Raw genomic sequence first — 12,673 nt, forward strand, 5'->3', positions numbered from 1 at the left:
AAAAAAAAAAAAAAAAGCTAGGCTGAAGTTTCTATTTCCCAGGAGAAGATAATTTGATAAATCATCTGTCTCTTAGGGTTCTTAATTTTGAGAACAAATAAACTTAAGCAATGCTTATTTATATGAAATCATTATGAATATGTTTTATCTTTGCATTCACGTCTAATAACTCTTTAGATCGCACATATTACAGGATGGCATTTCTTTTTTTGAGATGGAGTTTCACTCTTGTTACCCAGGCTGGAGTGCAATGGTACAATTTCGGCTCATGACAGCCTCTACCTCCTGGGTTCAAGGGATTCTCCTGCCTCAGCCTCCCAAGTAGCTGGGATTACAGGTACACCACCATGCCCAGCTAATTTTTATATTTTTAGTAGAGATGGCATTTCATCATGTTGGCCAGGCTAGTCTCGAACTCCTGACCTCAGGTGATCCGCCTGCCTCGGCCTCCCAAAGTGGGCATTTCTTTTTCAAACAGAATTTCTTTTCTTTCTTTCTTCTTTCTCTTTCTTTCTTCCTTTCTCCTTCCTTCCTTCCCCTTTCCCCCTTCCCTTCCCTTCCTTTCCTTCCTTCCTTTTCTTCTCTCTCTCTCTCTTTCTTTCCTTTGTATTTATAGAGATGAGGTCTCATTTTATTTATATATATATTTATATATATATATATATATATATATTTGTAAAGAAGAAGTCTCACTACCTTGCCCAGGCTGCTCCTGAACTCCTGGTTCAAGCAGTCCTCCCACCTCAGCCTCACAAAGTGCTGGGATCACAGGCATAAGCCACTGTGCCCGGCCTGCCATTTCTTTAAAAATACTTCAGAGTTGGCTGGGCGTGGTGGCTCACACCTATAATCCCAGCACTTTGGGAGGCTGAGGCGGGTGGATCACCTGAGTCAGGAGTTCAAGACCAGCCTGGCCAACATGATGAAACTCCATCTCTACTAAAAATACAAAAATTAGCCGGGCATGGTGTTGCACACCTGTAATCCTAGCTACACGGGAGGCTGAGGCGGGAGAATCGCTTGAACCTGGGAGGCAGAGGTTGCAGTGAGCCGAAATCGAGCCATTGCACTCCCGCCTGGGAGACAAAAAAAAAAAAAGTACTTTAGAGTTTAGATGGAACATTCAATCAGGCTGTTATTGTAATTGTATTGTAATAGTCCAAATTCTTAATAAAAATCTTTTAAATACGTGTTTTCATTTACACTTCTTTGATTTGTGGAGCGAGTCGTTTCATCCATTTGTCTTCTTTTGTGACAGTTTTTTCTCTGCATGGCATTCCCTCTTGTAAGCACTCTTCGTACCTTAAGAATTTACTCTTTGGCCTAAATGCTGCTGGCATTTTTTTTCCCTAGTTGGCATCTACATCTTTCTTTTGCAAATGACCAAGCTATATCAGTAGTCAAACTTCTTAAACTTGTCTTCTCTTTGATGTCACACTCACAAACCCTTCCTCAAGACCACATAAATATTCACCTATATTTTCCTTACGGTATTGTTCTTAATGTTTAATATTTCTATTTGTCTTACATTTATTTTGAAGTATAATAAAAGAGAAATATAATTTCCCCCCCAAAAGATTGGCCAATCACCCCGATAAATTCTCTTTTCCCCATTGCTTCAAAACCAGCTCTCATTGAGACAAATCTTTTCTTTCTAATACTATGTCATGGCTGGGTGCAGTGGCTCAGGCCTGTAATCCCAGCACTTTCGTAGGCCAAGGCGGGCAGATCACTTGAGGCCAGGAGTTTGAGACCATCCTAAAAAACATGGCAAAATGCTGTGCCTATTAAAAATACAAAAATTAGCCAGGCATGGTAGCACATGCCTGTAGTCCCAGTTACTCAGGAGGCTGAGGCAGGAGAATCCTTTGAACCCAGGAGGCGGAGGTTGCAATGAGCCAAGATCGTGCCACTGCACTCCAGCCTGGGTGACAGAGTGAGACATGGTCTCAAAACAAAGAAACAAACAAATAGTATGTCATAGTTACAGGAGAAACTTCTCAGCACAAGGCCCAGCTTAAGTGGTTAAGTGGCCTGGACACTGCCAACTGTCCCCTCTCCACGTGGCCCTCTGTCTGCAGACTCTCCAGAACCTGTTTCTAAATCCGTGCTCTCTTCACTGTAAGCTCCCAATTCCTCCTCACATCAGCTGACAGCTGCTGAGTTAAATCAGTGACCAGGGAGTAGCTAGAATAAAACTCAGTGTCTAGGGCAAGGAGGAAAAGTAAGTATTCAAACAGGTGCATTTGGGGTTGTTCAAGATCCGGCACTGACGCAGCATTGGAAATTCCACTTAACGTGGAAGATACCTCATTGTCCTAACACCCTCTCACCCACATTTACTACTCACAATGTAGGGTTTACATGGTGTCTCCCAACTGACTTGATTTCACAGCAGTGCTGTGGTGGCTAGGCCCTTGGCCTGCCTTCAGAAAGAATCTTGTTAGGCCAGTTTAGCAAGAATCCCCCCAACCCGGACATCTCTTAGGAATTTTCCACCCACTGACCCCCTCATTCTGCTTATGGGCTACAAACCCCCCACTTTTCCTTTTACCCAGAAGTGAACCTGAGCTCTCTTCCCTACTGCAATGGCCTTTATTACAGTGGTCTTGACTAAAGTCTTCCTTACAGTTTTAACAAGTGTCAGAATTATTGTTTCTTTAACAAGGTTGGAAGTTAAGTGATGTGGCCAAACGCGGTGGCTTATGCCTATAATCCCAGCACTTTGGGAGGCCAAGGCAGGTGGATGACCTAAAGTTAGGAGTTGGAGACCAGCCTGGCCAACATGGTGAAACATTGTATTCTACTAAAATTACAAAAATTAGCTGGGCGTCATGGCACAGGCCTGTAGTCCCAGCTACTCGGGAGGCTAAGGCAGAATTGCTTGAACTGAGGCAGAGGCTGTAGTGAGCTGAGATCGTGCCATTGCACTCCAGCCTGGTTGACAAGAGCGAAACTCTGTCTCAAAAAAAAAAAAAAAGTTCAGTGATGTGCCAAGTTCACGGGATTCATTAGCGGACACAAAGCCCAAAGTTCTGACCGCATCCCTGGACTCACATATACAACGAAAAAGCAGCTGTGCATTTTCATGACGTGCTCCTCTGGCAGCTTTGGGCTAAAATGCCTGCTCCCTCCCTCCCTGGGTTTTGAGATCCTTCCCCTTCTGCCCACGTGCCATCCTCATCTTCCCAGAAATCAAATTCCTGGTAGTCAGGAACCATCGCTTCCCCTGGCACCTCACTGCCTCTTATGAAATCCCATCTTGTTAGAATCTTCCAGTCTTATTTAATGACCACAGTCTTGACTTCCTCCAGTGTGTGTCTGGATGAATCTACACTTTCAGCAACAGCAGGTTAGAAGGAAGGTGTGACTTGCTCTAAAAGGAGGTGTTTCTTTGAGCAGCAGCAGCCCTCTCTCCTCTGAACTGTGCAAGTCAAGGCAGCAGCAAAAATCAAGACTGAAGCCTTCGTGAGTTCACCTCTGCAGCCTCAGCTCCCAGCACTTGTATTCCTTCCACAGATGTTTACCAAGCACCTGCTATGCACTGGGCCACGTTCTCAGCACTAGAGACAGAAGTGAACAGCTAAGGTCTCCACTCTCAAGAACTTGAGTACTCCTGGAGTGGAGTGGGGTCACCATAAACAAATAAGCAACACATCAAATAAGCTATTAATCCTAGCACTTTAGGAGGCTCAGGTGGACAGATCACTTGAGGTCAGGAGTTCGAACCCAGCCTGGCCAACATGGTAAAACCCCGTCTCTACTAAAAATACAAAAATTAGCCAGGTGTGCTGCTGCATGCCTGTAATCCCAGCTACTCAGGAGGCTGAGGCACAAGAATCGCTTGAACCCAGGAGGTGGAGGTTGCAGTGAGCTGAGACTGTGCCACTGCACTTCAGCCTGGGTGACAGAGCAAGACTCTGCCTGAAAAAAAGAAAAAAAAAAAAGATAGCTTCTTGAACACATAAGACAGCTTCCCTCATGCCTTCAGATCTCTGTTCAAAGGGCACTTTCTGGCCAGGCACGGCGGCTTATGCCTGTAATCCTACCAGCACTTTGGGAGGCTGAGACCGGCAATCACGAGGTCAGGAGATCGAGACCATCCTGGCTAACATGGTGAAACCTCGTCTCTACTAAAATACAAAAAATTAGCCAGGTGTGGTGGTGCGCACCCATAGTCCCGCACACCCGTTGTCCCAGCTACTCAGGAGGCTGAGGCAGGGGAATCCCTGGAGGCTAAGGCACAAGAATCACCTGAACCCTGGAGGCAGAGGTTGCAGTGAGCCTGAGATTGCGGTACTGCAATCCAGGCTAGTGACAGACGGAGACTCCGTCTCAAAAAAAAAAAGGAGCAGGGGCACTTTCTTGGACTGTCCATTTAAGCGAGTACCCCTCCCCTCTTCCACAGCACATATACCTGAGTGCTTATCCGCACCCTGCTACCTACTCACTACTCGTCTGTCCTACGGGAATATAAGCTCGATAAAGGCTGCTTCATCTCAATGTCCACAATGCCTGAAATCCCTGGCACATACCAGGCACTCAGTAAGCAGCTGCTGAGTGAATGGGTGAGTTCCAGACAGGGGAACAGCCGGTGCTAACTAATCCCGAAGCCCAGAACGAGCATGGGGCGCTGCACGGGAGGGTGGGTGGTCAGTGTGGCCGGGTGGAGGGGCTGAGGAGGACAGAGATGGGGCTGAGAGGTGTGGAGCGGTGATTCTGTAGAAGTGTGTAAGGACGGGGTTTCAGTTGCGTTTGGAGTGTGAAGAGAAGCCAGGAGATATTGAGGCGGGGGTGACCTCAGTTGAGTCCCAGAGGCCACTCTAACTCAAGTAAGTGAGTGGACTGTGTGTATCAGGGAAGGTGCCAGGATCAGGCTGAAGCAGACAGAAGCTTAGATTCTTTCTGTTGTCAAGACAAGGGAGAGGGGTTGGTGCTTACACAGGACAGTGGCAGTGAGGAGGGAAAGAACCGGGCAGGTGATGGCTGGGAAGTATTTGAAGTCATCACCCACTGACAATCAGAAATAAATGCGGGACAGGCACGGTGGCTCATACCCGTAATCCCAGTTTTTAGGGAGGCCGAGGAGGGCAGATCACCTGAGGTCAGGGGTTCGAGACCAGTCTGGCCAACATGGCAAAACGCTTTCTCTACTAAAAATACAAAAAATTAGCTGGGCGTGGTGGCTTGTGCCTGTAATCCCAGCTACTTGGGAGGCTGAGACACGAGAATCACCTGAACCTGGGAGGCAGAGATTGCAGTGAGCGGAGATAGTGCCTGCCACACACTCCAGCCTGGGTAACAGAGTAAGACTGTCTCAAAAACCAAACAAAAAAAAAAAAAAGAAAAGAAATAAACAAATGCGAATCCAGTAGAATTTTTTTTTGAGGCAGGGTCTCCCTCTGTCACCCAGGCTACAGTGCAGTGGCACAATCTTGGCTCACTGCAGCCTCGATTTTTCCAGGCTCAAGTGATCCTCCCACCTTAGCCTCCCAAGTAGCTGAGACTATAAGTGTGTACCACCATGCCTGGCTAATTTGGTTTATTTTTTGTAGACCATGGGGTCTCACTATGTTGTCCAGGCTGGTCTCAAACTGCTGGGCTCAAGCAATCCTTCCGCCTTGGCCTCCCAAAGTGGGAATTCATTTTACCACCTGTCACAGCTCTACTGACAAACAACATTTAGGGTAGAAACAGATCTACTGAACAAAGTAAGGCTCTCCCTTTGTGATGCTGAGTCTTTAGATGGGGACTTCATCTTGTTAAGTCCTCTACATAAAATTTAGCTAAGGAGCTCCTGTGCCGTTTCCATCTTGATGTGAGGGAAGAGTTTCTTCCACTCCTATTTCTGCGGACCTGCAGCTCCCTAATCTGACTGCTGGAGCAGTTTCTACAGCATTTTATCCTGAACTGGTGACGCTGATTTTTAAAGTAAACAATTTACAGGCTGAGTTGCCCTTGGGATTTTCAAAGGAAACCTAGGGTATTAGTCAACAGATTAAAGGAGTCTTTCATGTTGCTCAGTGTTTTCTAGCATCTTGGGCTGCCCTAGTGTCTAAATGCACAAAGGGGCCGGGCGCGGTGGCTCACGCCTGTAATCCCAGCACTTGGGAGGCTGAGGCGGGCGGATCACCAGGTCAGGAGATCGAGACCATCCTGGCTAACACGGTGAAACCCCATCTCTACTAAATATACAAAAAATTAGCTGGGCGTGGTGGCGGGTGTCTGTAGTCCCAGCCACTCGGGAGGCTGAGGCAGGAGAATGGCGTGAACCCTGGAGGTGGAGCTTGCAGTGAGCTGAGATCGCACCACTGTACTCTGGTCTGGGCCACAGAGCAAGACTCCATCTCAAAATAAATTTTTAAATAAATAAATAAATAAATAAATGCACAAATAAATATGTCTTTGTAGATAGATGATGAAATGGTATTGGAATGACTTGTGGCTGCTGAGAAGCAGAATTTTTTTTAATTCATATTCTAGGAAGTTCTGATTTTCCCCTATAAAACAAACTCTAGGATAACTAATAATTAATTCCAGCACCTCCCCAATTACATTTGAGATAAAGTTATGCTTTTGAAGAGATGTTAAAATGTCTATTTGAAAGACAAAAACACCTACTTCTGTTCCTTTGCCCAGACACAGGCTTTTGTATATTATTTTTCTATCACATCACAAAACTGAGCCCAAAAGCCTGAAAATAAACACACCCCAAACCGTAGAAAGGTGCCAACCTCCAACATTTTCCAGCCTCTGCCAACCACCCGCTGCAGTCACTGAGGTGCTCACATCTCTCTACAGTCCTTCCACTCAGTTCAAAAACGTCCCAAACTTCGCTGCTTGCCGTTGCTTCCCTCAGTCATCATTGAAGGGGGTTCCCGCAATCAGGAGAAAGGCATCAGAATTTTCCCTCTCTCAATCACACCTTTTTTTTTTTTTTAAATGAGACAGAGTCTTGCTCCGTCGCCCAGGCTGGGTGCAGTGGCGCGATCTCGGCTCACTGCAAGCTCCTCCTCCCGGGTTCACGCCATTCTCCTGCCTCAGCCTCCTGAGCAGCTGGGACTACAGGCGCCCGCCACCACGCCCGGCTAATTTTTTTTGTATTTTTAGTAGAGACGGGGTTTCACCATGTTAGCCAGGATGTTCTCGATCTCCTGACCTCGTGATCCGCCCGTTTCGGCCTCCTAAAGTGCTGGGATTACAGGCGTGAGCCACCGCGCCCGGCCTCAACCACACCTTTTGAGTTGCCCCTTGTGTCCCATAGCCTGGCCCATCTCCTGACCTAGTGTTGAAGCCTTCTTTTGGAATATTGATGTTTTGCTTACAGCCACACCACCCTGAACACGCCTGACCTCGTCTGGACTACTGATGCAACCACTAACTTTTGAAGTCCCAAAGCTTCTTTACACAAAGAAAGCCACTCCCTAACCCAGAGCTGTGGGCCCTCAACTTCCAGTGGCCACTGGGTGTGATCGGCATAATCACTGATGTGGCCAGTGAACGTTCTTCCCCCTTCACCCCTTCCATGGAGCCTGGTAAATTGCTTACTGGACCAAAAGTTTGGCCCTGGAAAATCTAGAGAACTGTGAATTAATCTAGGCTTTGGCCTGCCTGCCACTCTGTACCCACAGACATGTCCCCTCACTGAATTTTCCTCCAGGCATACATAGCGCTAACTAAAGTCCACACTGCCCCATAGATTGCTAGTCTGGCACCATGGTAGGTATTTAGTAGATGCCTGTTGAGTGACAGCATAAGTACATTTATACATTCAGGTAGAACATTGTTTTCTGAGACAGGGTCTCGCTCTGTCACCCAGGCTGGAATGCAGTGGCGCAATCTTGACTCACTGCAACCTCCACCTCCTGGGTTCAAGCGATTCTCCTGCCTCAGCCTCTCAAGTAGCTGGGATTACAGGCACCTGCCACCATACCCGGCTATTTTTTTTTTTATTTTTAGTAGAGACGGGATTACATCATGATGACCAGGCTGCTCTCGAACTCCTGGCCTCAGGTGATCTGCCCGCCTCAGCCTCCCAAAGTCCTGGGATTACAGGTGTGAGTCACTGCACCTGGCCGGAACACTTCTTTAAAATTATCTTCTGTATTTATAATGTCCCTGCCACTGTCCACCAGGCTTCACCCCCGAGTTGTTAAACACCTTCCCCCATAATGAAAGAGATGGTATAGCTGAAAATAGCACAGCACCTGCGAAGGGGAACTTGGCTGCGCTGCCGTTCAATTTCGCACGAACAGTGCCATGCCCACTCACTGTGGCAGGTCCTGTCGGCCCCTGCAGGCTGAGGCCAATGATGAGATGAGAACTGACTGTGTGCTATCAGCACTGGGGGCATGTGACTCTTCCGTAAAATGTAAGAGAAGCATGTCAAAGCTGAGGAGATCAGATGCGTGTCACTAGTTCCTCTGGAGAAATCAGGAGAAACCCAGCACGTGAAGATGTGAAACCATGTTCCCTGAGTTCAAGCTGGGAGGCAGTCTGCACAGTACCCTATGCCCTAGAGTTTGCTTTGGGCTCTTGGTGGGCTGGGGGGTGTCCCCTCTGGGTCACCTCCCAAAGTTGAGGGCAGCATTTTCAGGGTTTCTGCAGCTGAACTGGGCAATGAAAAAGAGGGGCCAGTGAGAGGGACTCCATTTTCCTTTCAATAGCAAGGAGTCACATAAAGTCACTAGGCAAATTGAATATTGATGTTTTGCTCACAGCCACACCATCAAGAACGGACAGGATATAAGATCCTTACGACATAATACAGGTATGACATTATCTCTCAGTCAGATCTATCCTCTCTCCCCTTTCAAGAGGGAAAGGAACTTAAATCTCATGTGTATCTTTCACAGATCTTTGCATTTAACCTCTAAGGCAATCCACAAGGTGTTTTAATAACGAGTGCTATTTGTTGGATGTACAGGAGACTGTGCAAACTGTGGTGTCAGGTGCATGCTCTCTTGAACTTTTTTTTTTTTTTTTTGAGACGGAGTCTCACTCTGTCGCCCAGGCTGGAGTGCAGTGGCGTGATCTCGGCTCACTGCAAGCTCCGCCTCCCGGGTTCACACCGTTCTCCAGCCTCAGCCTCCTGAGTAGCTGGGACTACAGGCGCCCGCCACCACGCCTGGCTAATTTTTTTTATTATTATTTTTAATAGAGACGGGGGTTTCACTGTGTTAGCCAGGGTGGTCTCGACACCCACCTCGGCCTCCCAAAGTGCTGGGATTACAGGCGTGAGCCACCGCGCCCGGCCGCTCTCTTGTTCTTTACAGAAGCCTCGCAAACTAGTATCATCTCATTTTTTAGGTGACAATGATGAGGCTGAGAGGTTAAGTCAACTGCCCATGAAATGAGCAAGTGTCAATGCATGGATTAGACATTACCGTCTACTCAGACTCTCAAACCCATGCTCCCAACCACTGTGTCTTCACAGGCACCAATTACTCTTGACAAGCTCCCGGTTATATTCCTCTCTACTCCTAAAGAAAGGTCTGGAGTAGACTGAGCTGCCCTAGATGGTGGCTTCTGTAGATTATTGAGGAGGGGCTGCCAAGGGCACCTGCAGGTTCATCTTTTAGCTCTATCAGTGCCCTTCCAAACCCCACCTCTCGTTCACTGCCCAGGGAAAACCCCCTTCCCTTCAGAGCTCTTCCACGTTGCCAGGAGGAAGTAATTTCCTCTAAACTAGCATAGAAGTTGATAACATTTTGGCATTTACTACCTTCTCCCTAACAGCATCTGCAAGTTCCTTGAGGGCCAGGCCCCACCCTGCTGTAAGTTTATGGCCCAGCCACTAGCACAGTCTCCGCTGCCCGAATGAATGGATGAATGACATTCATCGTTTTCAGAGTTCATGGGAGTGAAATCAACACACTCATCAAGCACAAACATGGCTCAGAACTGCTCCGTGTTCACATCAGAGGCTGCTGATTACAGCTTCAACCAAGATTACTCAACCTGGGGATACGTTTCTCTCTTGACCAAAGCAGAACATTCGCAGTCCAAGAGGAAATGAGTTCACAGTTTCGTAGACTGAAATCACAGCTCTGTAATAGACTTTTCTGGAACTCAGCTAAGGCTGGTGTCATGAACATTCCCCTTCTAGGCAGGGCCACTTAGTACCTAATGACAAAAACCTGCTTTAGAAGTGCTGTCCTGGAGCAGAGCTTCTCAGTGGGGTGTGTTTGGGAAGCACTTGCCTGTCTGCTCGGAAACTGAATGGAAATCTGAGCTGATTCACTCAGGGCTGTCAGCTGAGCAGGCCCTGATTTTGCAAGAGTGACACAAGAAGCCCCTTTGCATCTGACCTCACCGTCCACCCCACGCAGCTCAGACAGCCCAGCTGTGAGCCCAGGAGGACGAGGCCTGCAGGAATGTGCAGAATGTGGCCGTTTGCACTAGCATCCCTTGGCCTCGATCCCAAGCCTGGTTTAGGACCTTGAAGTGTGCTTTGGTAGATTTTTAGAAAGTAGTTGTTTTTGGCTAAGAGGATCTCTTCTGTTCTTCCCTTGCCATTTTTCTCCCTTTGTTCTCATGTAGGGGGAACTCAGGCAGCAAACTTCATCTCCAGGGCTTAGCTCTGACACTCTTTAGATGACTATCTTCCCAGGTATTCATCAGATACATCAATTTGGATGTCTTACTATTTACCTCAAACTCACCCTATCTAGAGCCAGGCATATAAATGCCTTTTCCTTACCAAGTTGGTTCCTAATCTCTCATCTCTCCTGATTTTTTATGCTTCTATTATCTGCTTTCTGTCATTCCTATGCGTCTATCCTGTTTCCTCCCTCTTCTTCCTGCCAAATGTTTACTATGTACCTACCATGTGCTCTTTTAAGCACTCTCTTCTCTAAGGGACAAGATATGTACACAAATAATTAAAATAGAGAGGAGACTCACCAAAGCAATCTTGGTAAAGACAAAGTAGACTCATACTTCCATTTCAAAACTCACTATAAAGCTGCAGTAATCAAGACGGTGCTACTGGTAGAAGCACAGACATATAGATCAATTTAATCCAGAATTAAACCTATACATTTGTGGGTAATTGATTTTTGACAGAGGTGCCAAGATTCTTCAGTGAAGAATCATCTTTTTGGCCAGGCACGGTGGCTCATGCCTGTAATCCCAGCACTTTGGGAGGCAGAGGCGGGCAGATCACCTGAGGTCGGGAGTTTGAGACTAGCCTGACCAACATGGAGAAACCCCAACTCTACTAAAAAATACAAAAATTAGCTAGGTGTGGTGGTGCATGCCTGTAATCCCAGCTACTTGGAGGCTGAGGCAGGAGAATCGCTTGAACCCGGGAAGTGGAGGTTGCGGTGAGCCGAGACCGTGCCATTGCACTCCAGCCTAGGCAACAGGAGCGAAACTCTGTCTCAAAAAAAAAAAAAAAAAAAAATACCATCTTTTCAATAAATGGTACCTTGACAACTCAGTACCCACATGCAAAAGAATGGAGTTGGGCCTCTACTTCATGGCCCACACAAAAATGAACTCTAAATGAATCAAAGACCCAAATATCAGAGCTAAAACTATAAAAGTAAACCCCTGTAAGCTTGGACTAGGCAATACCTTCCTAGATGACGCACCGCCAACAGGACAAGTAAAAAAACAGACACGTTTAACTTCACCAAAATTTTAAACGTTACTCAATGGTCGCTATCAAGAAATTGAAAAGAGAACCCAGTCCATAGGATGGGAGAAAGGTCTGCAATTCATATATTTAAGGGTTTAATATCTAGAATATATAAAGGAGGCTTTCAATCGACAACATAAAGGCAACCCAACTTTAGTGAGCAAAGGATTTAAACAAACATATCTCCAAAGATATACAATTGGCTAAGAAGTGCATACAAAGATGCTTAGCATCACTAATCATTAGGAAAATGCAAATTGAAACTACGAGATGTCATTTCATATGCAGTAGAATGGCTACAACGTAAACACACACACAGAGAAAGAAAACAGTGTTGGTGAGGATATGGAGAAACCAGAACACCATGCATTGTTGGTGGAACTGTAAATAGCGCAGCCACTTTGGAAAACAGAATGTCAGTTCCTCAAAAAGTTGAACAAACTTGGTGTGGTGGCATGAGCCTGTAGTCCCAGCTACTTGGGAGACGGAGGCAGGAGGATGGCTTCAGCCCAGGAATCTGAGGCTGTAGTGAGCTATGATTGTGCCACCGCTATTCAGCCGGGGTGACAGAGCAAGACCTCATCTCTAAAAAATATTTTTAAAAAGAACGAAATTCTAGTGCATGCTATATAACATGGATGAACCTTGTAAGCATCATGCTAAGTAAACGAAGCCAGGCACAAAAGGTCACATGTTGCATGATTCCAGTGATAAGAAATATCTAGAATAAGCAAATCCATAGAGACAGAAAGTAGATCGATGGTGGTCAGGGTCTAGGGTGAGAAGGAAATGGGAATGACTGCTGATGGTTTGGCGCTTTCGGGAAAGGGGAGTGATGAAAATGTTCTAAAATTGGTCCGGCGCGGTGGCCCACGCCTGTAATCCCAGCACTTTGGGAGGCCGAGGCTGGCGGATGACGAGGTCAGGAGATCAAGACCATCCTGGCCAACACGATGAAACCCCATCTCTACTAAAAGTACAGAAAAATTAGCTGGGCGTGGTGGCAGGCGCCTGTAGTCCCAGCTACTC

The 12,673-nt window shown here is 46.8% G+C and overlaps 1 protein-coding gene across 8 annotated transcripts in view; it reads right to left on the minus strand.

Moving 5' to 3' along the window:
• Positions 1-12,673, minus strand: part of PDPN (podoplanin) — a 48,092-nt gene that overhangs the window by 20,548 nt on the left and 14,871 nt on the right. The gene's annotated exons all lie outside the window — the stretch shown is intronic.

The sequence above is a fragment of the Mandrillus leucophaeus genome, unplaced genomic scaffold, assembly GCF_000951045.1.
Source record: "Mandrillus leucophaeus isolate KB7577 unplaced genomic scaffold, Mleu.le_1.0 Scaffold52, whole genome shotgun sequence".
Taxonomy (NCBI): Eukaryota; Metazoa; Chordata; class Mammalia; order Primates; family Cercopithecidae; genus Mandrillus; species Mandrillus leucophaeus.